The sequence below is a fragment of the Jaculus jaculus genome, chromosome 16 (genome assembly GCF_020740685.1).
Source record: "Jaculus jaculus isolate mJacJac1 chromosome 16, mJacJac1.mat.Y.cur, whole genome shotgun sequence".
Classification (NCBI taxonomy): domain Eukaryota; kingdom Metazoa; phylum Chordata; class Mammalia; order Rodentia; family Dipodidae; genus Jaculus; species Jaculus jaculus.
In genome coordinates this window covers 67330758-67353252 of record NC_059117.1, presented here as the reverse complement: position 1 = coordinate 67353252, position 22495 = coordinate 67330758, and the positions used below count along the sequence as shown (strand labels likewise).

The window sequence follows — 22495 nt, the reverse complement described above, 5'->3', positions numbered from 1 at the left end:
TCTCCTACCCAGAGCTGTGCTGGGGTCAGTTACCTGTCAGCAGACAGCCCCTTAGATCATTAGGGTCTTGCCTGAAAGCAAAACTGTGCTCAAAAGAACAATAATAATAAGTTGGTGCTTACCCAAAAAAGCCTCCACCCCATGCTAAGTCTAATTTCTCCCAATATTTTCAAGTGTCAACTTGTATTTTAAACCAGGCATCTGACAAAAATTTACCTGCAGGCTAGCTTAATCTGATTTCACCCTAGTCAGAAGCCTAGCCAAAGAAATAACCCTCCCTCATGAGTGAGCACATCTTCCCCGGTCCATCAAAAATTGTGTCCCTGGGCCAATGAGAGGCTTTCTTTTTAAAGGATTGGCTAAATGATCACCCAGGAGATGGATGTGTTCTTCTGTGAGACAAGAGCAGGGGTTAGAAGGAAGGCGCTGTTGGTGTGTGTTACAGTAAGTAATTTCCCTCGTTAGAATAAAAAATCACATCACTTGTTGGAAGTGTGGACAGAGCCCATATCCTCAAGGCAGGTGTCTGCGCCTCACGAGTATTTACTCCCGAGATCTTTCTAGCTGTCCTGCATGTGACTCAGGCCCTCCTGCATTTAGGGCTTGAAAAATGGTCTTCAGGACTCCTTGGCATCAAAGCGTCCATTAATTCCTGAGAAGATGCAGCAGTGTTTTACTGGAAGGGAGAGTCTACACGCTCCTTGTTCTGAAGGGAAGAAAAAGAGTCTGTGGAAAGGAAAACCACTTTCACAATGCCCTTTTAATATCTCGTTGAAAGATTGGCACTTTTTTTTAATTAGAAAGAGCTCTTTCAAAGTGATGGTTTTTTGTGGTGGCATGTACATCACACTGGAAAATATTCCTGTGTCTCTGGCAACCATGCACTAATTACTGCCTATACATTTTTAATAGTTTAATCTGTCATATTCTAGAAAAGGAAGGATTCCGTTTCCAAACAAAACCAAAATGCATGAAATGTGTGGCTTCGTTAAATCCTGTTGTGAATTCAGGCTGAATGAAATTGCGTAGTTCAAGGGGGGGGGGGTAGGGCTGCAGGGGGCCGGATTTTGATGGCGCCTCGGACAGTGTTCCCCAGGCCTTGCCACCACGTAAAACGTCGTGCACTTTGGCCACCCAGAGGAAGTTCAAGTCACAATTTGAAGCTGAACTCTGTCGCATAGGATGGCCGTCCTAGCATTCTTGAGTTACACGTGACAGAAACCAGCCCAAGGCTGCTTTAAAATGTGCCTCATGGAACAGTGGAGTATAGATGTGGCTACATGAACTAAAATGTAGATAGGATTTTTTTGTTGTTGTTGTTGACACGCCGTTTCAGTTGGTGTCCTGACCGCTTCCTCCTCCTCGTTGACTGCTGTAAACAGTTATTCTAAATCTGTGCCATGCAGTCTGGTTTCTGATACTCCCCGAACCAGAAACTCACGGGGTCACCTGAACCCATAGATCTTAGAGATTGAATCCAAAGGCCATGTTCCATCCTGCAGGACAGTTCGGAGTCGTACAATAGCAGACAAACACGGCTGACCCTGGCTTACTCCCGCATGGATGCTTCCCGTGCAAAACACACAAGCCAGGCTCGCAAACGCACCCTCTTCCCCCCCCCCCCCCCCCCCCCCATCACTTGCTCATTGTTGCTTCTGGAAGGCTGGGTCCGCAGGTGGTCATCCTTAGTCTCAAAGAGGCAGTTGCGTAAGAGTCCTTTGAATCTCTGTGGTCTGAACCCTGGTGTTACTTAGGGTCCCTTTAGAGACAGAGTCTCACAAGTTCACCTCTGGTTTTCACACACTTCAAACTTGATTTCCAGAACAGAAGAGAGTGGGATATATGTGTTATTTAAAGATAGGCGCATTACCAAAAGGTAAACCAGGGTGTCCTCCTAAAATTTGCATTCTTAGCACACCCTTAAAAACTGCTAAAACACTACCTGTTATTTATGAATGAGTCAAAATAGCAGCATGTCCTCTGAAGGGGTACTTGGATTATTTATTTATTTATTAATTTATCCCTCTGCATTGGAAAACTTACCATCTGGATGCTGTCCACAACTTAAAAAACACATAAATTAAAACCCAAGGCAAATTGACTATACCATAGGTGACCTTCAAACCTGCTCTTATCACAGCCAGCCCTCTCCCATTCTGACTGGGCTGAAGAGAGGGGAAATATACACAAGTACCGAGGTATCCGTTCCATGAGATCAGGTCTTCCCTTATGGGACCTTGCATTCGCTATAAACTTCGTATCCTAAGCGATAATAAAATGTGAATGATGAAATCATGCGAAAGCGATGTTCTTAAAATAACAGCATGCATTTCCTCTTGCCCGGCCACCTTGCACCTTTGCCAACAGTTGTCCAATGTGATTTTCCAATCTGCATTTTCTCGTCCTGGTTGAATGACTTCATAAATTGCTTTTGTGATTATCCCTGTGTTCTGTTAAAGGATATAAGTTTGATGAATAAGTATATTGTTTACAAGTCGCCACTGTCATTTTTGTACCCTGAGTCACTCAAGTTTTAAATTGCACGAGGCTTTTAGTGAAATCATATATGTTCAAACTTGTTCTACATAACTATGTTCTACATAACTATACAAGTTTTTAAAATATTTATTTACTTACTTGAGAGAGTGGAAGAGAGAAAAGAGAGGCAGACAGAGACAGAGAATAGGTGTGCCAGGGCCTCTAGCCCCTGCAAACAAACTCCATACACATGTGCCACCTTGTACATCTGGCTTATATAGGTACTAAGAAATTGAGCCTGTGTCCTTAGGCTTTGCAGGCAAGTGCCTTAACCCCTAAGCCATCTGTCCAGCTCTGTATACAAATCTTAAGTTATGTAAAATGTTTCACTGTTTTTGTAAAATATAGCTTCTTTATTGACAGTTTTTACTTATATACAGTATTTTTCTACTGTGCACTTTAAAATATGAATTTATTGCAAAGTAGTGTTCTGCTTGTGTTTTCTCTGCCCTTTGTAATCACTGTAGGATCATGAATGTACCACTGAGTCTCCTAAGAGTATGCCTTCTCACCTTGTGGCTCTTGAATTCTTTCTGCCCTCTTTTTTCCAGTGTTTCTGGAGCCCTGGAGGATGTGTCCTGAGTCCCCTTTAATGTTGAGCTCTCAGCAGCCTCTGATTATTTAGTTTCTGAGTTTCTTTGATGTTTACCACCATCTCCCTGGAGGAGGTTCCCAGGCTCACTATGAGAGCGGCCCTCCTGCTTCACCCACCACTTCCTCTGTAATGCTTCTTGGACACTTACAATTTAATCTTATTACTTGCATTGTCTTGTTTAAATATGTTCTTTATTTACTTGAGAAAGACAGATAGAGAGAGAATGGGTGCCCCAGGGTCTGTAGCCACTGCGGTCGAACCCCAGACACATGCACCACCTTGTGCATCTGCCCTTCGTAGATACTGGGAAGTTGTACCTGGGTCCTTAGGCTTCATAGGCAAGTGCCTTAATGGCTAAGCCATCTCTCCAGCCCTGCATTTGTTTTTTTTTGAGGCAAGCCCAGTGGGCTGCCCCCCCCCCCTTGTTTTTGAGAGAGAGAGAAAGTGGTTGAGAGAGAGAATTGGTGTGCCAGGGCCTCCGGCCATTGCAGTCGAACTCCAGATGTGTGTGCGTGTGGAATCTTGCACACTTGCATCACTGTGCGTCTGGCTTACATGGGCCCTAGAGAGTTGAACATGAGTCCTTAGGCTTCACAAGCAAGCGCCGTAACAGCTAAGCCATTTCTCCAGCCCTGCATTGGTTTTTGAGTGAATGTTGTAATAAAACATTGCCAAAATGAAAAAGGCGGGGGTGGGGGGTATATTGTTTCCTAGAGGGATAGGGGAACTGTGCTGTTATTGCTGTTGATGTGGTATCCTAAAGTTAACTTGTCACTTTTTTCATAAATTACCTGCTTCTCAAACAGTCTAATTGAAATATTGCTCTAAGGAATTTTTAGTCCTAAAGAGGAGGACAAAGTAGGCATAAAATTAATAAGTATTTGTCATAGATGACACAACACTTCTATAAATTGGAAGTTCCAGCCTAGGGATTTATGGTAGAACTGTGGTTAAATGGGTATTAGGCAGCTTGAGCCTGCTTCATAATTACGGGTAAAGGGGATCAGGCTTTTCCTGGAAATGTCACCATTGATCAATCAGTTGACCAACAAGGGACGACTGAGGAGGCGTAGGGCTTGGAGTCATGCGGGGCTCATAAATCAGGCGTCCCATGTGGGAGAAGGGGAGAAACACTCAGGAGCCTTTAATGACCAGCAAATAGCGTAAAATGGAGAACTGGATCACAGACACATCTGTGAATAGGACACGAGTCTTTATAAAAGGATTGATTGCACAACACCATGAACGAGACCCAGAACTGTCCTTGGCTTCCTTTGGAGTGAATGCTGCTGGGCCCCTGTCGTGGACAAAACCTTAACCTGACCCCAGCTGCCTAGGGAGCACCTTGCCAACAAACGGGTGCTTACCTGGAGCTGTGTCGCACCTTAGTCCACACGCCAGCAGGTCAGGAACATCTTGTAGCCTCATTGGAGTTACGGCACAGCTGATGATTTGCAGGCTGCCTTGGAAGGCCATGGGGGGACTGACTGTGTGACCTTGAAGTTTGAGGAGTAACTCAAGGTCAGAGTGACTGCATCCTGTGAACCTTAAGGAGCCTGGAGGAGTCGGAAGGAAGAATCAGAGGAAAGGGCTCTCTAGACAGTACGCCACTGTCAGAGGGGTTAGGGAGATGGTGGCCCATTTGAAGAAGCGCTGGCTAGTGGACAGAGCACAAGCTGGAGTGGGCTGTCTAGGATGGAGGCGTCCACAGATGAGACTTTCTGAAGTGGGAAGGAGCATGGTCAGAGCCAGCCCTCTGTTAGGAAGCTGGTCGGGATGGCAGTGTGAACAGGGGGAGGGATGGAGGAGGCCCGCTTTCTGATGTCACACTAAAATAAGTCAGATCAGCACACTCCTTTCCAATATGATCAAAAGCAAACTAGAAGTCTCAACAAGATCAGAAATGACAATGGAGATGTCGCTGCAGACACCAGTGAAATTGGATGAATCTTCAGGGTGTACTTCCCAAACCTCTATTCCACGAAATTGGATAATCTGGCATAGTTTCCTGGAAGCTCAGGGAATACTACAGCCAAGCAGTGCTATTTATTTACCTAAGTCTGACTGGAGGCTGGTCTCTTGAAATAGATGATGGAAGGGTTACATAGCAAATGAGATTGGCAGGGCCGGCTGCTGGGTGTGGATGGAGGATACGGAGAGAGAGGCGGTCACGTGTGTTGTGGTGCGAAGCTGGTCTACTTGGTGACTGATGGCTTCCGCACAGGCCAGGCTCGGGAGCGAGAGGGTGACTTCTTTCTCAATATACATCATATATGGGGTTGGAAGACATGAAGAAACCATGGTTCCGGTGGACCTGCCATTTAGAAAATACATAGAAGTGGATATAAGAACTCAAGGAGCATCGGTGTGCCCCCAGAAAATAATGATTCCGGCCTGATGTGACTGAGGAGTGACAGTTGGGTTGATCCCCCGAAGCTCCACGAGTGACAGCAAACTTGGGGCGACATGACGTTTATCAGGAATGGCAGACTCCTCCATCCACAGCACCGGGAGTACAGCCTGGTGGCTTCGAGAAACTTCTGTAACCCCCGCCCAAGCAATTGCTTCTGATTGAGCCATATAGATTTCAAAGAAAATATTCCGCTCACTATTTCCTGAGCAGACCTGAATACTTGGGTGTGCTTTTATCAGAGGAGACCCCAAAGTTTTCAGCGAACCTGTCACTTCCACCAGAGCTTTCATGGCCAGAAAGGAACGGAGCAAGTGGATTTTATTGACAAGAATTCCATTTTACAAAAAGTATTGGAGGAAGGAGGGAAGCCACAGAGCTGATTTAGTGAAGACGTTTCTCCTGACAGCAAGATTTACTCCCGGGTTGTAAATTCGCCATGATTGAGACTAAAATGCAGTGAAAGTTAAATTTCACCTATATCTCATTCAACGCCTAACGTGATTTAAATGACAAGATTTCAAAAGTGACATGTAGCCTTGGATCTAACTATATTTCTTACGGTTGGAAATTTTAATTTCAGATCAGTGAAAAGTCATGACGCCTCTTGATGTGTAAACGACTTAAGAGTAGAGTTCTAGGCTGGAGTGGATGGTTTTTGTCAGGCAAAGCCACTGCTACTAAGGGGAATCAGATGACAGAATTTGCACAGGCCTATCTGTAAATTCACTCCTGCGTGATGATATTGAAATGGCTGACTGACCGACCTAGTGCTAAGATAGAGACACGGTGAGTTCATCTTGTTTTAATCTCACAGCGGATGTTCACTTTGCCTGTGACATGCAGGCGTGGATGCTTTATGAAAGAATGATGCGTGCAGGAATCGCACCTGCCCCTGTCATTGTCGCATAGCTAGATATTGGGTCCATATGCCGTGTGCTTCAGTGACCTGTCCCTTCAGAAGGCGGGCTCTTGGACCCGTGTCTTGTCCTCCTGAGGATCTACCTGCATAGGTCACAGCCACTTTACAGGAAGCTTTTTCTCCCCCCCCCCCACCCACTTTTTTTCTCTTGGTGTGGTCTCTCTGTCATCTCCTTTCATTGTCCCCTGTGCTTTGGGTGGGAGGGTATGAAGGGAGGAGTGAATATAAATTTAAGAGAGCAAGACTTGAGTGAAAAGCACTCTGGCATCTCTTTTAAGGTTTCCAAAGACCCAAGAGATGGTTCATGGTTGTATACGTACTCAGTGGGCGTCGGGTGTGTGTGCTGAGCAGTAACAAGTTCTTTCAACTTTTTTTTTTTTAATTTTTTTTTTAATATTTATTTGAGAGCGACAGACACAGAGAGAAAGACAGATAGAGGGAGAGAGAGAGAATGGGCATGCCAGGGCTTCCAGCCTCTGCAAACAACCTCCAGACGCGTGCGCCCCCTTGTGCATCTGGCTAATGTGGGACCTGGGGAACCGAGCCTTGAACCGGGGTCCTTAGGCTTCACAGGCAAGCGCTTAACCGCTAAGCCATCTCTCCAGCCCATCTTTCAACTTTTAAAAAAATATATTTATTTATTTATTTGAGAGAGCAAGAGAGGGAAAGAGGAAGAGAGAGAGAATGAGCACGCCAAGGCCTCCAGCCACTGCACGGGAACTCTGTATGCATGCACTCCCTTGTGCAACTGGCTTATGTGGGACTTGGGTAATTGAACCTGGGTCCTTTGGCTTTGCAGGCAAACGCCTTAATCACTAAGCCATCTCTCTAGCCCTCCTTCAACTTTTTATTGCATAAATATAGACAATATGCCGCTATCATTATCCCCTCATGCTACTCCCTTCCCCTGCACTGAACCTCTTCATTTAGTCTCTCTTCTTCTTCTTTTTTTTTTTTTTTTTTTTTGGTTTTTCGAGGTAGGGTCTCACTCTAGCCCAGGCTGACCTGGAATTCACTATGTAGTCTCAGGGTGGCCTTGAACTCATGGCGATCCTCCTACCTCTGCCTCCCGAGTGCTGGGATTAAAGGCGTGCTAGTCTCTCTTCTGTTGTGATATCTTTCCCCCTCCCGTTATGTAGCTGTTGTGTAGGAGGTATCAGCCACCGTGAGGTCATGACTGTCAAGGCCACTTTGTGTCTGGAAGACAGTATTGTAAGAAGTCCTCCCCTTCCTTTGGCCCTTACATTTTTTTCTGCCACCTCTTCTGCAATCATTCCTGAGCCTTGGAGGATGTGATAGAGATGTCTCCTTTATTGCAGAACACTCCAGTGTCCATTAGCACTGTGGTGAGTTTGGAGTGACCCCAGTGGTCACCTCCATCTCATTTTAATTCTCACGGGAAACCAATGATTGTAGTCTTATTTGTGTGCATCTCCTGCAGGTAATCTGGGGCACAAAGCGGTACGTTGTGAAGGCAGTACAGGGCCTCTGGGAGCCCTTGCTGCATCTAGAGGCTGTGCCTTATAACCCATGTTGACCCACTGGTTGACTGTCTTTCAGACGCTTCTCATCGGTACTTCCTCTTATCTTTTCAGTTATTCTTCCTTCAAGCCATGCAACCATTACAGTTCTCAGCAGCTCTTACTTATCTGTTTATTTGCAAGAAGAGAGAGAGAGAAAACCAGTGGCCATGCCAGGGCCTCTGACCGCTGCAAATGAACTCCAGATGTATGTACCACTTTGTGTATCTGGCTTTACGTGGGTCCTGGGGAATCGAACTCTGGTAGTTAATTGGAACTCTGGTAGTTAGTTGCAGGCAAGTGCCTTAACCACTAAGTCATCTCTCCAGCCCCTCAGCAGCTTCTTTATCAGATCACAAGGGTATGTGTGTGATGGTGATGAAGGAATTACAGCAGTCCTACCTCAGCATCCATGTGTCCTGACGAAAGCTAAAACGACTGTGCCAGCAGAAAAAAAAAACAAAAACATGCATGATTAAAAGAAAGAAAGAAATTCAGAGCCATGGCCTACATGGTTTTCTGTGTGCGCCTCGCCAGGAGACTTGGTCACTGCGGCAGCCGGCCACTGAAGGGCTGGTTCGATAAATGTAATGGGAGCAATCTCACTCTATTACTTTTAAATTAACTCGGTCCGTGTGGCTGTCCTCATCCATGGCTCCCTCTTGCGGAGTGGGACTGCGCTATATTGATTCTGGTGATGGATGAGAATATTATGAAGTGTTCGGAGGCACGACAGGCGCCCACACTGGGGCCCCACTGAGGCAGGCGCCTGCATCTCGGAGAAAGTTAGTACTGTCAAAGCCGGGACAGCCAAACTCTTGGGTACGTTTAAAGTGAAACTGAACTGTAAACATCAGAGCCATGGGGGAACATGAGAACGGCCCTGTTTACAGGCTCTGCACTTAAAGGCCGTCTTCTCCAAGCAGAAGCCACCAAGAGATGAATTTGACACAACTCCTCTTGTACACAGAAACCTGCTAAGATCTGCAAGGGTCTCGCTGAGAAACACAAGCTGTCTGGAAAGATTGTGCTTCAGCTGGTGTGACCTGAGTAAAGAATGTGATCAGGTGAGGTAAAAAGGTGTGAAGATGCCTCCAGAACATTTCAGAATCCGTATAACAACAGTACATTATTATAATGTCACTGAGTGAAATGATCCATTTGTCTTCATTTTCCTCATTTATTTGCTTTTTGGCTCTGTCTTCAGGAACCCTTATTGAAAAATACAACTACGATTGTCCTGCCCAGCCGGGCCCCGGCACTCTGTCTGAATCCCTTTATTATTGCAAAGTGACAGATGGGAAACCTTGCCACTGACATTCATAGACTTAGAATCCAACTTCCTCAGTTGCTTTATTCGTGCCGTAGCTTTCAGCGTGAAAGCCAGCACACTGCAAAGTGCAGAAAATTTCCGATGGTGACAGTGACATTCATCATCCTCTAATGGAGAAGCTGAGGCTTGTAGCTGCGAAGTTGGCGGGACATCCAGCGTGAAAGCCTCATCTTGGATGCCAGAGCTGTTCTCTCGAGCTGTGGATGGTCCTTAAACCTCGGACAGATGGAGGCCTATGTCCAGCCATTGGTACCCGCACTTCGTTACTTTGTTTTTACCTGTGGCTTTTAGGATCAAAATCCAGATATTATGTGAATTCAGCAATGTATTTAACCTGTGAGTGCTTTCTCTGTATCAGACCCTGCTCTGTGCTCTTTGAATACATATATAAAAATTCACATCTTCATAGAGCTTACAGTATTGATGGCGTAGATAGCCTAGAACACAGGATGAATAGAAGATGAAAGTGTCTTGGGGGAAAAGTATCCTATGTTAATGGAATTCCTTTGCACTAAAATTTTGGGCTTTTTTGAGGGGTGGTTACAGTTTGCTAGAGTTGCTTGTTAAGAAGGTGCTGTTTGCCTGGCTCGGTGGTTCAGGACGCTTGCACAGGAAATCTTATAGCCAGGCTGGATTTGGTTCCCCAGTACTGACGTTCAGCCAGATGCATGAAGTAGTGCCCATGCCCAGAGCTCGTTTGCAGTTGCAGGAAGCCCTGGCATGCCCACCTCCTCATTCTCTCTCAAATAAATAAATAATTATACATCATTTATTTATTTTTTTTAAGAGGTGCTATTTAAGCCAAGGCTCCTCAGAGGTGGATGTGCTTTGGGGGTTTCAGAACCCCAGAGGCAATTCCATATTAGGTAAAAGACAAACAAAACCATCCTCCCTGGAGGAATTGCAAACCTCTGGTTATTACAAACTAAAACTCTTCTTTCCAACTTCTCAGTACTGTTTCCTTGTGACTGAGTCCTGTTGCCATTTGGGGATGGGGAACCAACTCTCCCACGGACCGTCACTGTCACAGGAGTGGGCTGGAATTCCAATGGCTTGTGTACAAGAGATACCCTCTGGGGGCAAGTGGAGGGGCTGCACGCATGCTTGCGCCCCGCTTTCATTGATGCTAGGTGCAGTGCAACGGGCTGCCCTGGCTCCATTTTAATGGTTTACTTATACATGCAACTTCTCGGGAAGGAAAAGATAAAAATGTCCCTAGAGCAGTTTAACTGAAATTTTGTTCCCAAAAGAGACAGTATAAATAAACAGCAAGAAAAGCAGTGTGCCTCAGACAGAACAAGCCAGAAGACAAATGCCAGGTAATTTGTTCCCTGCTATTATTAAATGGTCATGAGCAAATCGCAGCGTCCTCGGAGGCTTCACTGCATTGCCCCTTTTGGTGGCTCAGGGATGACACGCGCCTGTGTATGGCTCTGTCCTCAGATAACTCAGGCTGGCTTGTCACTCCTTTTCCCCCACCCCTCCATGCTGCATACTTATACAGTCCCGAACACACGGCAGCCGGGAATAGGTACCACTTAATGACAGTGGTCTAAGCTCCTTATCTCATCTCACAGTAACCTTATCAGAGAAGCGCTCATTTTATTCACAGTTCACAAATTCGGAATGTGGGTCATGGTGTGATTAAATCAGTGAAGCCCGACCAGGAAGCTGGAGGAGGGCTAAGGATTAGGGCAGGACCCTCACGCTCCAACATCGAGGTCATGTAAGGATATGTCCAGTCTTAAGTCATTTCGGATGCTCTGTCCAGAGTGGAGGATCGGTGAGCTTTCTCTTTTAATGTGCTTTTTTTCTTCTTTGTATTGCTGATGATTGAACCCAAGACCTTTCCCCTGCATCCTCAGCCCGTGCTGCACTTTCTAATGAGATTAATTGACATCTAATCCTCACTTCTTTTTTATTTTTTATAAAATATTGTTTTAAATTTTATTTATTTATTTGAGAGGGAGAGAGAGGGGCAGAGAGATAGAGAGAATGGGCATGCCAGGGACTACAGCAGCTGCAAACGAACTCCAGATGCATGCATCACCTTGTACATCTAGCTTATGTGGGTCCTGGGGAATCAAACCTGGGTCCTTTGTCTTTGCAGGCAAACAGCCTTAACCGCTAAGCCATCCCTCCAGCCCTGAATCCCCACTTCTTACCTTGAACCTTCTGCTTCCTCCCCGTATGTCCTAGACACTTGCGATGGGCGGCACCATCCCTGGGCTCTGTCTTTTAGATACCACTGGTAGTCCCGTCTCACTCATAGCAATCCCCCTGGCTCTAGACATTGCCAAATGTCCTTAGGTAAGGAAAGAGCAGCCTCGCCTTCTTGAGAGAACTTGTATTCCACACCCTCAGGTTGTACATCCCCACTGTTAGGTGCTGAAAACAGGCACTTCACCTCCAGTGAACATCCTGACCCATGGGGTCATCTGCTCTGTGGCTGTCTTAGTGTGTCCACCCTGCCCCAACGAAGTGCCACAGGCCAGGGAGCTTAATAGTAATATTTATTTAAAATTTATTTTATTTTATTTATTTATGTATGTATGTATTAGAGAGAGAGAGAGAGAGAGAATGGGCGCACCACATCCTCTATCGATTGCAAACAAACTCCAGACCCATGCGCCACCACAAGCATCGGGCTGATGTGGGTCCTGGGGAATCGAATCTGGGTCCTTAGGCTTTGCGGGCAAGCGTCTTAACCACTGCATCTCTCCAGCGCTAATAAGCCTTTATCTCTTGTGGCTTCACCGGCTAGAAAATGCCCAGGGTCAGGGTGATGGCCGGCCAAGGTAGTTCACGAAGGCGTCTCTCATGCATGCAGGCAAGGAGAGAGAAAGCTCTGGAGCAAGGTCTCTCTGTCTTCTTCTTATGAGGGAGTTAGCCCTCTTGTGATGCCTTTACCCCTGTCGTTTCACCTCACGCAGACACCCCGTCTTCAAGGCCTTGCTATCAAAATGAGGGGTTGAATGGAGGACCTCCTGCGCAATAGGCAAACACTCCATCACCGAGATGCATCCCCGGTCCTCAGCATTTAAGTGGGATGTTAATATCCATTAAATTTTAAATATATATCTATATAGATATATTTAAGCATAAATTCAAATATAGCTATTTATATATATACATGTATATATATTATATATGTATGTATGTATGTATGTGTGTGTGTGTGTATATATATATATATATGTATGTATGTATGTATGTATGTATGTATGTATGTATGAGAGTGCACAAATGCCACTAAGAAACTCCATCACTGAGATGCATCTCCAGTCCACAGAATTTATTTTAAGTGGGACATTTATATCCATTACATTTTAAGCATGTAAATATATATTTAAATATAAATTTAAATATAACTACACACACACACACACATACACGAAAGAGGGAGAGAGCATGCCACTAAGAAACTTCTGGAAATTTGTTCACCACCTCTGGTATAAATTTTCATGCCATGGGGGAAAATCATTTTTGTTAATAAAACTGTGGAAACAAGATGAGCAATAGTCATGCAAAGGCTTAGAATGGTTTTCTACATCTATGTTGTGTGGCTACCCACGTTTTTCTTCTTTTTGTAAAAAAATTTTTGTTGTTTATTTTTATTTATTTATTTGAGAGAGACAGACAGAGAGAAGGAGGCAGAGAGAGAGAGAGAGAGAGGGAGAAAGAGAGAATGGGCGTGCCAGGGCTTCCAGCCACTGCAAACAAATTCCAGACTCATGCACCCCTTGTGCATCTGGCTAACGTGGGTCCTGGGGAATCAAGCCTCAAACCGGGGTCCTTAGGCTTCACAGGCAAACACTTCACCACTAAGCCATCTCTCCAGCCCCATTTTCCTTCTGTTAAGGACACTATTGGTCTTGTAACCTAAATTTGAACTTGAGACCCTGGTTTTTTTGCTTTTTTTGTTTGGTTGTTTTTTAAAGAGTATCTATGTATAGATAGTTACTTGCCAATTTGAAGACTTAGTTTCGCAGATCATCAGGTCAGCCAGTGTGGCTTGTGTGAAAACTAGGAATATTTTTGGAGACACAGGCATGAGGCTGCCCACTTGCAATCCTACTATCTCAGGAAGGTGGAGGCGGGAGGCATGAGAGTTTGAGGCCAGCCTCAGCCACGCAGCTCAACACTATTGCAGAGAGAGGGAAGGGGAGGAGAAAGGAGAGAGGGGAGAAGGAAAGAAGAAGAAGGAGAGGGATAAGTGTGGGATGGAGGGGAGGAGTGAAGGAAGGAAGCGATGGAGGAGGGTAGGAGGTGGTTTGGGTGATCACCCATGTAGTGGCTACCGTAACTGCTGGATTGTACACAGCTTTTCAGGGCAGCGACCCGCGGCCAGGGCAGCTGCAACCACTCAGCACCTTTGCTCCGTACCAGTTCCAGTGCTTGTCTCCCCTCCTCTCTTGGCATTAAAGCAGTGGTAATTATTAAGTATGTTCAATGAAAAATATCTTCTCAGTTGGCGAGTGACTCTGTGTTGAATATTTTAAAAAGTTATTCCACTCAGTGAGGCGCTCTTGACATTAAATAGATTTAATAAGAAAGTGTTGATTTCTGATGGTTTTCAGTGTTAAGTATTTTTTATAGGTAGTTACTTTTGCAGCCGACAACCAGCTCTAAGTTTTTAATATTTAAAAAGTCGCTTTTATAGCTGCCTGGTGCATTTGTGTATAAAACATAACATGAAGACTGCCTCTAAATTTTAAGAGACTTCCTAATGAACAAGAGAAGAAAGCGTTTTCATTTTCTAAGCATATTTATATTTCACATACCAAAGTGGTTCCAAGTTTCACAAATGGGAGCCAATTTTTCCCCGAAATATCAGTTTTAATGTCTTGTGAAACGCCAGATAACAAGATGCCCTTATAGAAATGTGTTTATCCAGCATTAAGCCCCTGTGGGGAATGTGCCATTGGTAATGATGGAGACGTAGACTGCCACCTCCCATCGAAGCCACCCGAGACTTTGCAGCAGCGCCGTCTTCATCCAAGTTGCACAGCTCTTCGTGAATAGAATTTTTAGCGCAACATCCAGCAGTAACCTACAGGAGTGTGTTACAACCTGGTCCGTCTTGTGGTTTCTGACAGCCCCACGTGTTGAACACTTACTGCACAATCAGTGATACCTTACTGACAATTTCTATAAGTATAGACCATATACCACGATTATAATCTCTTCCTACTGCCCCCCCACCCCGTTTTTGTCCTCCACTGAATCCCTCTTCCCAATTAGTCTCTCCTCTATTGTGATGATGAATTGGAATTTAATGGTGGGGCTGGAGACACAGCCTAGCGGTTAAGGCGCTTGCAGGCAAAGCCAAAGGATCCAGTTTCTACTCCCCAGCACCCACGGAAGCCAGATGCTCAAGGTGGCGCATGCGTCTGGAGTATGCTTGCAGTGGCTAGAGGTCCTGAAGCACCCATTCTGTTTCCCCCACCATCTTTCTCTCAAATAAATAAGTAAAAGCTTTAATGACAGGGATGATTGTCATGGTGACTGTTACCATGTGACAGGCCCAATACTGAGGACCTTGTCTGTTAGTGACTTCTTTAACCCTCTTGGCCTCGTGGGAATCCTGTGTCCTAGCCATTTGTTCTCTGGGCAGATTTCTTTTTAAAGTTTTGTTTGTTTATTTATTTGAGAGCGATAGACAGAGAGAGAAGAGGGGGAGAGAGGGAGAGAGAATGGACGCACCAGAGTCTCCAGCCACTGCAAACAAACTCCAGACGCGTGCGCCCCCTTGTGCATCTGGCTAATGTGGGACCTGGGGAATCGAGCCTCGAACCGGGGTCCTTAGGCTTCACAGGCAAGCGCTTAACCGCTAAGCCATCTCTCCAGCCCTGGGCAGATTTCTTCTTCCCCAGAAGCACACCCAGGCAGCGAGTGAGCTTGGTCCGGACCTGCAACCGCCCCACTCCTCGGTGGCCTCCCCAGGGTGGGGAGCATCACTGGTCCAGAATGAACCTGGACTTCCAAGGCGGGGGCAGGGACTCCAAGCGGCCATGTCCCTTCAGAATAAGTCCCAAGAGAGGAGGTCAGTGTGGACTGGGTAAAGTCCTGTGGTTTCTAAGATGTGTCCTTGCTCTGCTGCGATTTTGTGCCTGTAGCTTTGCTGACCTGTCTGTGTGCTGTGTTGACCTGTAAGTTGATTGGTCCTCGGCTCTGTTTTCTTCCACTTGCTTCCAGTCCTGCCTGGCCACTTATTAGTGGGAAGTTCCCGAGTTACATGTTCTTAGAAGCCTTCGCATCACCTCTGCCTTCCTACAGCACGTCTTCGGCCTGTAGGTCTGTACATCTAGCATCTTCCTCTTTCTTTCTCCTTCCTCCATTCCTCCTTCTCCTCTGTTTTCCTCTCTCTCTCTCTCTTTTTGAACTTTGCAACATGTTTTTATTTTTGCTTTATATCTATTACAGTGTTTGAAACCTAAAGAAATACATTTTCTCTTCAAATTTGGATGTGTATATAAATATCATTTGGCTGGACTCAGCACACTCAATGCCATGGTTTCTTGGCCTATTATCTGCTCTGAAATCTTCAATCTTTGCCTACCCATGGGCCCTGAGAACATGAAAAATAGAGTTTACAGTTCTTAGAAAAATAAAAGCAAATAAATTTAGAAAGCAAAACCAGTGAGAAGGTTTCAGTTCACCTTCTTAGGGTCTTTAGCTGGAAATCCAAGCTGTCCTAGGAGACATCCTGTCTGCTGGGTGGCTGAGACCTCATATTCCCTAACCTTTATTTAATAGGTCAAACAGGTTTCTCACAAGTTAGTTAAAAATGCCAACATCCATCCATCTTCAGGGTCTGGAGGTTCACACAGCTTCAGGATCTTAACCGTGAGACTTCTTTCCTACTTTCCTGGGTATGGCATACAGTTCTCTCTCCCTAAACCCAGAAGCTAAAAAATCAGAAATGGAGCACAGAGCTAGTATCAGAGGGAGTTTGCATGTGCTAGTTATAAGCATTAAAAGTCAGGATGGTGGGGAGGGGGTAGGTCACGGATGAGCCTAATAATGGTACCAAACTGCCTGTGTTTGCTGAATAGAAAACTAATAAAAACAAACAAACAAATAAATAAATGACAGTTGACACACACACACACACACACACACACACACACACACACACACACAAAGTCAGGCTGGCCTAAATGTAGGTAAGCAGGTCCAAGCCTTTGAAGATACACCGTACACCTTTACTCCATCGTGTTTCCATTTCCCCAATCTATCACTGCTTTTTTCATAGCCAGCTTTGGTCCTGCGCATTATACGATGCTGAAAGAAAATGCCTTCTCAAAGGGAAAAATAATAGATTTAATTCAGATTTGGTTGGAGTTGATATCAAAGTCTACCCTTGCTGTGATCTTTTTCTGGGGGAGACTTGGAGGGACAACAGGGATTGAACCACTTATGAGAGCTTTGGCCAAAGAGCAGCTGGTGTCCACCACAGGGATCCTTATAGGGCCAAATTCTCCGCTTGCTGGTTTGACAAAATATAGAAGGTAAAACAAAACAAATTAAAAAAAAACCAAACATCAGATCAGGTTGGTCTAGAATGTGCAATCCTAAACGGCCAGGAGAAGCTCACCTTCAGCAGCCTCACACTTACTCTTGCTACCTTATAAGCAGGGCTACCTGCAAGATGCCACTGCTGGTCATGAGCACTTTCTATGGGTTAGTGCGCTAAGCCTCACCCCCTTCCCCAGTTTGCCAGGGAAGCCCCCTTACCAACCTTCATTCCCTACTGGGTCTCTGGAATGCCTGTAGGGACCTGGAGAAGCTGGTGTTCTGCTTTTAATAGAGAAGCTAGGCTCTGAGCCCGCCAGAATATGCTAAAGAGTATGCAACAGGATGGATATCAAGCTGAGTGGAGGGGAGAAGAGATGACGCCTGAACAAAGGATAGGTGGACATGAGAAAGTGGAAACAAGAGTTCATCCTAGTAGACTTTTTTTCTTTTCTAATAGCTTGGCTTGAGAAGTTGAAAGTCTATGCTTAAGAACCCTTCCCTCTTCCTTAACTAAACACAACCGCAGCTTTTTTTTTTTAAATTTTTTTGGTTTTTATTTTTATTTATTTATTTGAGAGCGACAGACAGAGAAAGAGGCAGAGAGAGAGAGAGAGAGAGAATGGGCGTGCCAGGGCTTCCAGCCACTGCAGATGAATTCCAGATGTGTGCGCCCCCTTGTGCATTTGGCTGGCGTGGGTCCTGGGGAACTGAGCCTCGAACCGGGGTCCTTAGGCTTCACAGGCAAGCGCTTAACCGCTAAGCCATCTCTCCAGCCCACAACTGCAGCTTATCTGTGGTTAAGTTACAAAACACAAGGTTCCTGAGAGATGGGTTCTAGGCCGTGGAGGGCGTTAGCAGTAGATACAGGGATCCTAGGTAAGAACGAACAGTCCGAGCTCCAAACACAGAGATCTCCAACATCTGTTCCTTGGGTCATGTGAGTCCACAGACTCAAAAAACACGTTGGCAAGCTGCAGATGGGCTCGTGTGGTTCCATCCGAGGGCTGCAGGCAATATCAAGACCCGGCAGTCACTGGAAAGCTGGAAACTGAAGAAACGGCATCTTGACTCAGACACCCTGTTGGTAGTAATGATTTGAGGGTAGTATGCCTGGAGAAGTTGGTAATAAATAACCGGCACTATTAAAAACAGTATTTGAACACAGAAGCTAAGGAAAAGGTTCCTTGTGCTCTCTTAATTAGCATCTTGATGCGTGCACCTGCACACACCAACAATCTTAAAAACAAATGGAGATTCCAAAATTATGCCTCAGTGTATCAGGATATACTCTGGAAGCGCCTTCATCCTGGCGAGCACTGCTCAGAAATCTGGAAAGGCTCTGGTATTATTTAGGCCAGGGTCTGAAGTCCAGGTGGGCGCTGTCCACAAAGAATACCTCTTCACAAGACATCACAGGAGATGGCGTCACCTCTGTGTGCTCAAAAATTTCACCTTTAGATTGTCAGAGGATTTGAGGAAGATAATGGTTGGTGAGACACAAGGGAAATTTCCTAGAGAAATTTTCTCTGAAATCTTAGCTCACATTGCCAGTAGAATTCACACTTTGGAGCAAAGTGGCTTTCAGTAGTAGCTAGATAACTAACGGTCTTCTATCTGTTCGAGGATCCAGATCTGAAGCCAAAGGGATACTGGAAGAGCTGGGAACATAGGCCACGCATGTCTCACACTAAGAATATGGTTCTAAGGGCAGGGAATTTAGCAATTGTTGTACCTTCCAGACAGGGTGGTAATGGCAGTGGTGTCGGGCCTTTCTTAGAATGGGAGAATACTTTGCACTGGAGGTAGCAGGCCAAGTGAAGAAAGTTCTGCCCTTTCTTCTTGGACACTAAGGGTGAATGAGCAGCATCTGATTCACCAAGGTCGTACAATTTTGGTGTGATTTCATTATAAACGGGTAGCCCTAGACCATCTGCCTCAGAAAATGGATCTACGTGGGACCTAAGACTAAAGTAGGTGGCAAATTCAAGAGAAATGGTCATCAGTAATGAGGAGAACTTTAGATCTATAAGTGGAAGGCTGTAGGTTTCACCTGAGCCAAAAGAGGATCTGTAGGAATGGGAGCAAGAATAGTCTTCATTTTGGGGAAGGAAAAGTGTGGCTTTAGAGCGGAGCCCCAGGAATATTCACAGCTAGGATATAGAGGCAGAGCAGACTGTGCTGCCAACTCTACACGTGGTCTACAGACTTGGCTGGTATCTTCCTTTACCCCAACCCCCAGCAGCTGGATTTTGTTATAATGTGTAACTCACGGAGGCACAGGTAGGCCACTGAGGCATTGCACTAAGTTTACTCAGAAAGAAAAGGCATTGGGAATATAGTTGTCACAGGAAAGGGGAAATCCAAGCCAGGGACAAGGATCCCAAATACAGAAGGCACTAAGAGCACTCATGAAAGTATTCAGGATACTAAGTTTCTGTGATCACAGGAGAGGCAGCTCTGTGTCACAACTTATGTGACGATAGTGACAGAGATTGAAGTCAAGAAGGCAGACTGCTTTTTGGGTTTCCTGACCTAAGCAAGATAAACCTGAGGGAAGGACTTTACCAGGTCCTGAGGCTTTCCTTGCTCCCTTTGTGGACTGAGACAGACCAGGGTGACCTGCTTTACAAAGGTTCCAAAACCAAGGGTTGGTCCCAAGTGGTGGCCAGAATCCAAGCAGAGAAGAAAAGGACCAAGCATAGTCCTTCAGATCAGGGATGTTTCTGTCTTCCTCATAGAACCCTACTCACAGATGGCTCTTCCTTCTAAGACCAACTAAGACTGACCTACATAAAGAATAGAAGAATATAAAAAATACGTAACTTTTTGACACTCTCTTTTGGAAGTAAAATATACAAGATCCAACTATGGAAGAGGAAGAAGCTAGGCCAAAGACAGGGATCCATGACTATCCCTATACATGACAGTAATATTCCAACCTCCTCTACAACCAGAGCAAGGAATTTTTTCCTCCGAAGGAAGGACAACAGCCTCCTGTCTCAAGCTTAGGAGAAAACACAGCACCTCAGCAGTTCATTCAACTCTGAGGGGAGTTTTCAAGTAAACAGATGCAGTTGGGTTGCACCGTTTGGAAGGTGGGTAGGAAACCTGGGGTCAGTGGCTACACATGGGAAGGCCTGTCTGAAGGCCCGGGCTCCTCCCCTCCACTCCCACTGGTGTTCTTGTCCCGGGAGAATAAGGGGGTCCTCCCAAACTAAAGAGGTCTGGGGCACAGGGTCGAGGGAGGGAGGAGCCTTTTCTCATTGTGGCCTTTGCATCAGCCTCTATTCCCAGTCACTGCTGGTAGCTGTGATTCCTAAGACCAGCTTTTGGGAAGATCAATTTTTTTTTTTTTTTTTTTTTTTTGGTTTTACGAGGTAGGGTCTCACTCTGGTCCAGGCTGACCTGGAATTAACTCTGTCATCTCAGGGTGGCCTCGAACTCATGGTGATCCTCCTACCTCTGCCTCCCGAGTGCTGGGATTAAAGGTGTGCGCCACCACGCCCGGCTGGGAAGATCAATCTTAATACAATAAAAATGTGCAAAAGAAAAAAAAAACATTAAATAACTCAATCCAGGCATATAGGATTAGTATTCTGTCAGAGCTAGAACACCTTGTTTTGGACTTCTCCCCTTTCCTCCCCACTTCTGGAATATTCCATCTGCTCAAGTACCCAAGATAATAGTTACATAGATCCGGGCAGAGGACTGGGAACGATGAAGAAAGATAAATGGGAAGGAAGTCACCACTAATGAAAAAAATGTTTTTAAAGGTGCAAATTGATTACCTCAGTCCTCCTTTGTGTACCCCTGGGCTCCTGGGTTAAAGACATGTGTGCAGCCAAAATATAGTTTGAGGAAGAAAAACCCACACATCCCAAATGTGAGCCTCAGATGGTTCTGTCTGTCCAGAGGGTGCTCCCTCCAGGGAAGGGCACGGAGCAGGTCAAGGGCACAGTCTCCAGGGCAGCAGGTGGATGGTGGTTGATGGTAGAGGAGGGCTGTTTGCCTACCCACCAGAGGGCTGCTCTTCTGCTGGTTGGTGGTGCTTCCCATCCCCTCCCCTCCCCCCCCTCCCCGGAGGCAGACATTGTAGCTGGAAGCCCTCCATGGGGGCCTCAGGCTGCTGGAAAGTGAACTGCTCTGGTGTTTCATCCACCTGGGGGGCCAGGCTGCTGTCGTCATCTTCTATATCATAGTGCTCAGTGAGCTCGAAGGCCTTCTGATAGATCTCCTGGTCCTCATGGCTCTGAAGAAGCTCAGTTTTATCCAAGCTACAGGCTTCCTCAATGAGGCCACAGGAGGGACTGACTCCTGAGCCACTACGCTTGCCCTCTTGCTCTCCAAGCCGAAGGATGTGCTCTAGTCCACGGAGGGCTGGCTACTTGTACAATCTTTGAATCCATTACAGTCAGCAAGTCACACAGGGGTTTGATGCAGCCCAGTGACACCAGGTACCTGATCTGTTCAGGGGTTCCTCCTGATGTGGCATTGGTGATGACGGCCCAGGCCGCTTCTTTCCTTGTACGCAATTCTGCTTTTTGAAGGATGTCGATCAACACAGGGAAGATATTTGCATCTATAACAGCCTGTATTTGAGGCCTGTTGCCAGCAGTGATGTTTGAAATGGTCCAGCAAGCTTCCTTCCGGATTGACTCCTTGGAACTAACTGCTCAGCAAGTGCAGGAGGCCAGGAAGTGCTGAACGGTTAAGAATCAACTGGGGACTGGAGAGATGGCGTAGCGGTTAAGCGCTTGCCTGTGAAGCCTAAGGACCCCGGTTTGAGGCTCGGTTCCCCAGGTCCCACGTTAGCCAGATGCACAAGGGGGCGCACGCGTCTGGAGTTCGTTTGCAGAGGCTGGAAGCCCTGGCGCGCCCATTCTCTCTCTCTCCCTCTATCTCTCTTTCTCTCTGTGTCTGTCGCTCTCAAATAAATAAAAAAATAAAAAAATAAATCAACTGGGTCTGGATATCATCCCCAGTGACAATGTTACCCACAGCTCTCGGGGCAGGTGAAGCCACCTTGTAATCATTGTGCATCAGAAGCTCTACCAGTCTCCGGCAGACTCCAGAGTCTATGACAGCCTGGATCTTCTCGTTAGGGCCATCGCACAGGTAACACAGGGCCCAACAAGCCTCTGCCAGCAGTTCCGAATCACTGCTGAAGAGTCGGCGAGGCAATACAGGCAAACAAGGAGAGACCTTTGCAAACTCTGGGGGCGGGTTCGTCCCTGGGCAGAGGTGTGACAGGGCCCAGGCTGCATTCCGTGTCATTGTCAGTTGTGTGGACTTGGTAAGGAGTGTTAATAAAGGATTAAGGATGGAGCAGAGCAAGACGTAATCTCGGCAAAAGGAACTGTCTCCAGCTATGTTTCCCAGAGCCCAGACTGCTTGTTGCTCCCGCTTCTGCTTTCGAAGCTGTATGTCCTCCTCTTCTCTTTTTCGCCTCATTTCTTCAGGATTTAGCTCATTGTTCTTATAGCTCTTCATGCATTCGGCAACTGTCTTTCCCTGGGCTTGCCATGGTCTCTGGTTTCTCTCTCCGGGCCTCGCTGAGAACGTCAGACCTCCTGTTCAGACCGCAGACAGGCTTTCTGCAGGCCTACACCCCGACACCCCATCCTGGGCACCCAAGCTGCCCCGGACACTTTACTCA

At 46.1% G+C, this 22495-nt stretch overlaps 1 protein-coding gene and 1 pseudogene across 3 annotated transcripts in view; one reads left to right on the top strand and one right to left on the bottom strand.

The window, feature by feature from the left end:
* Ptprg (protein tyrosine phosphatase receptor type G) overlaps positions 1 to 22495 on the top strand; it is an 873855-nt gene that overhangs the window by 556378 nt on the left and 294982 nt on the right. The window lies entirely within an intron of this gene.
* On the bottom strand, positions 20849 to 22329 carry LOC123455355 (annotated as a pseudogene).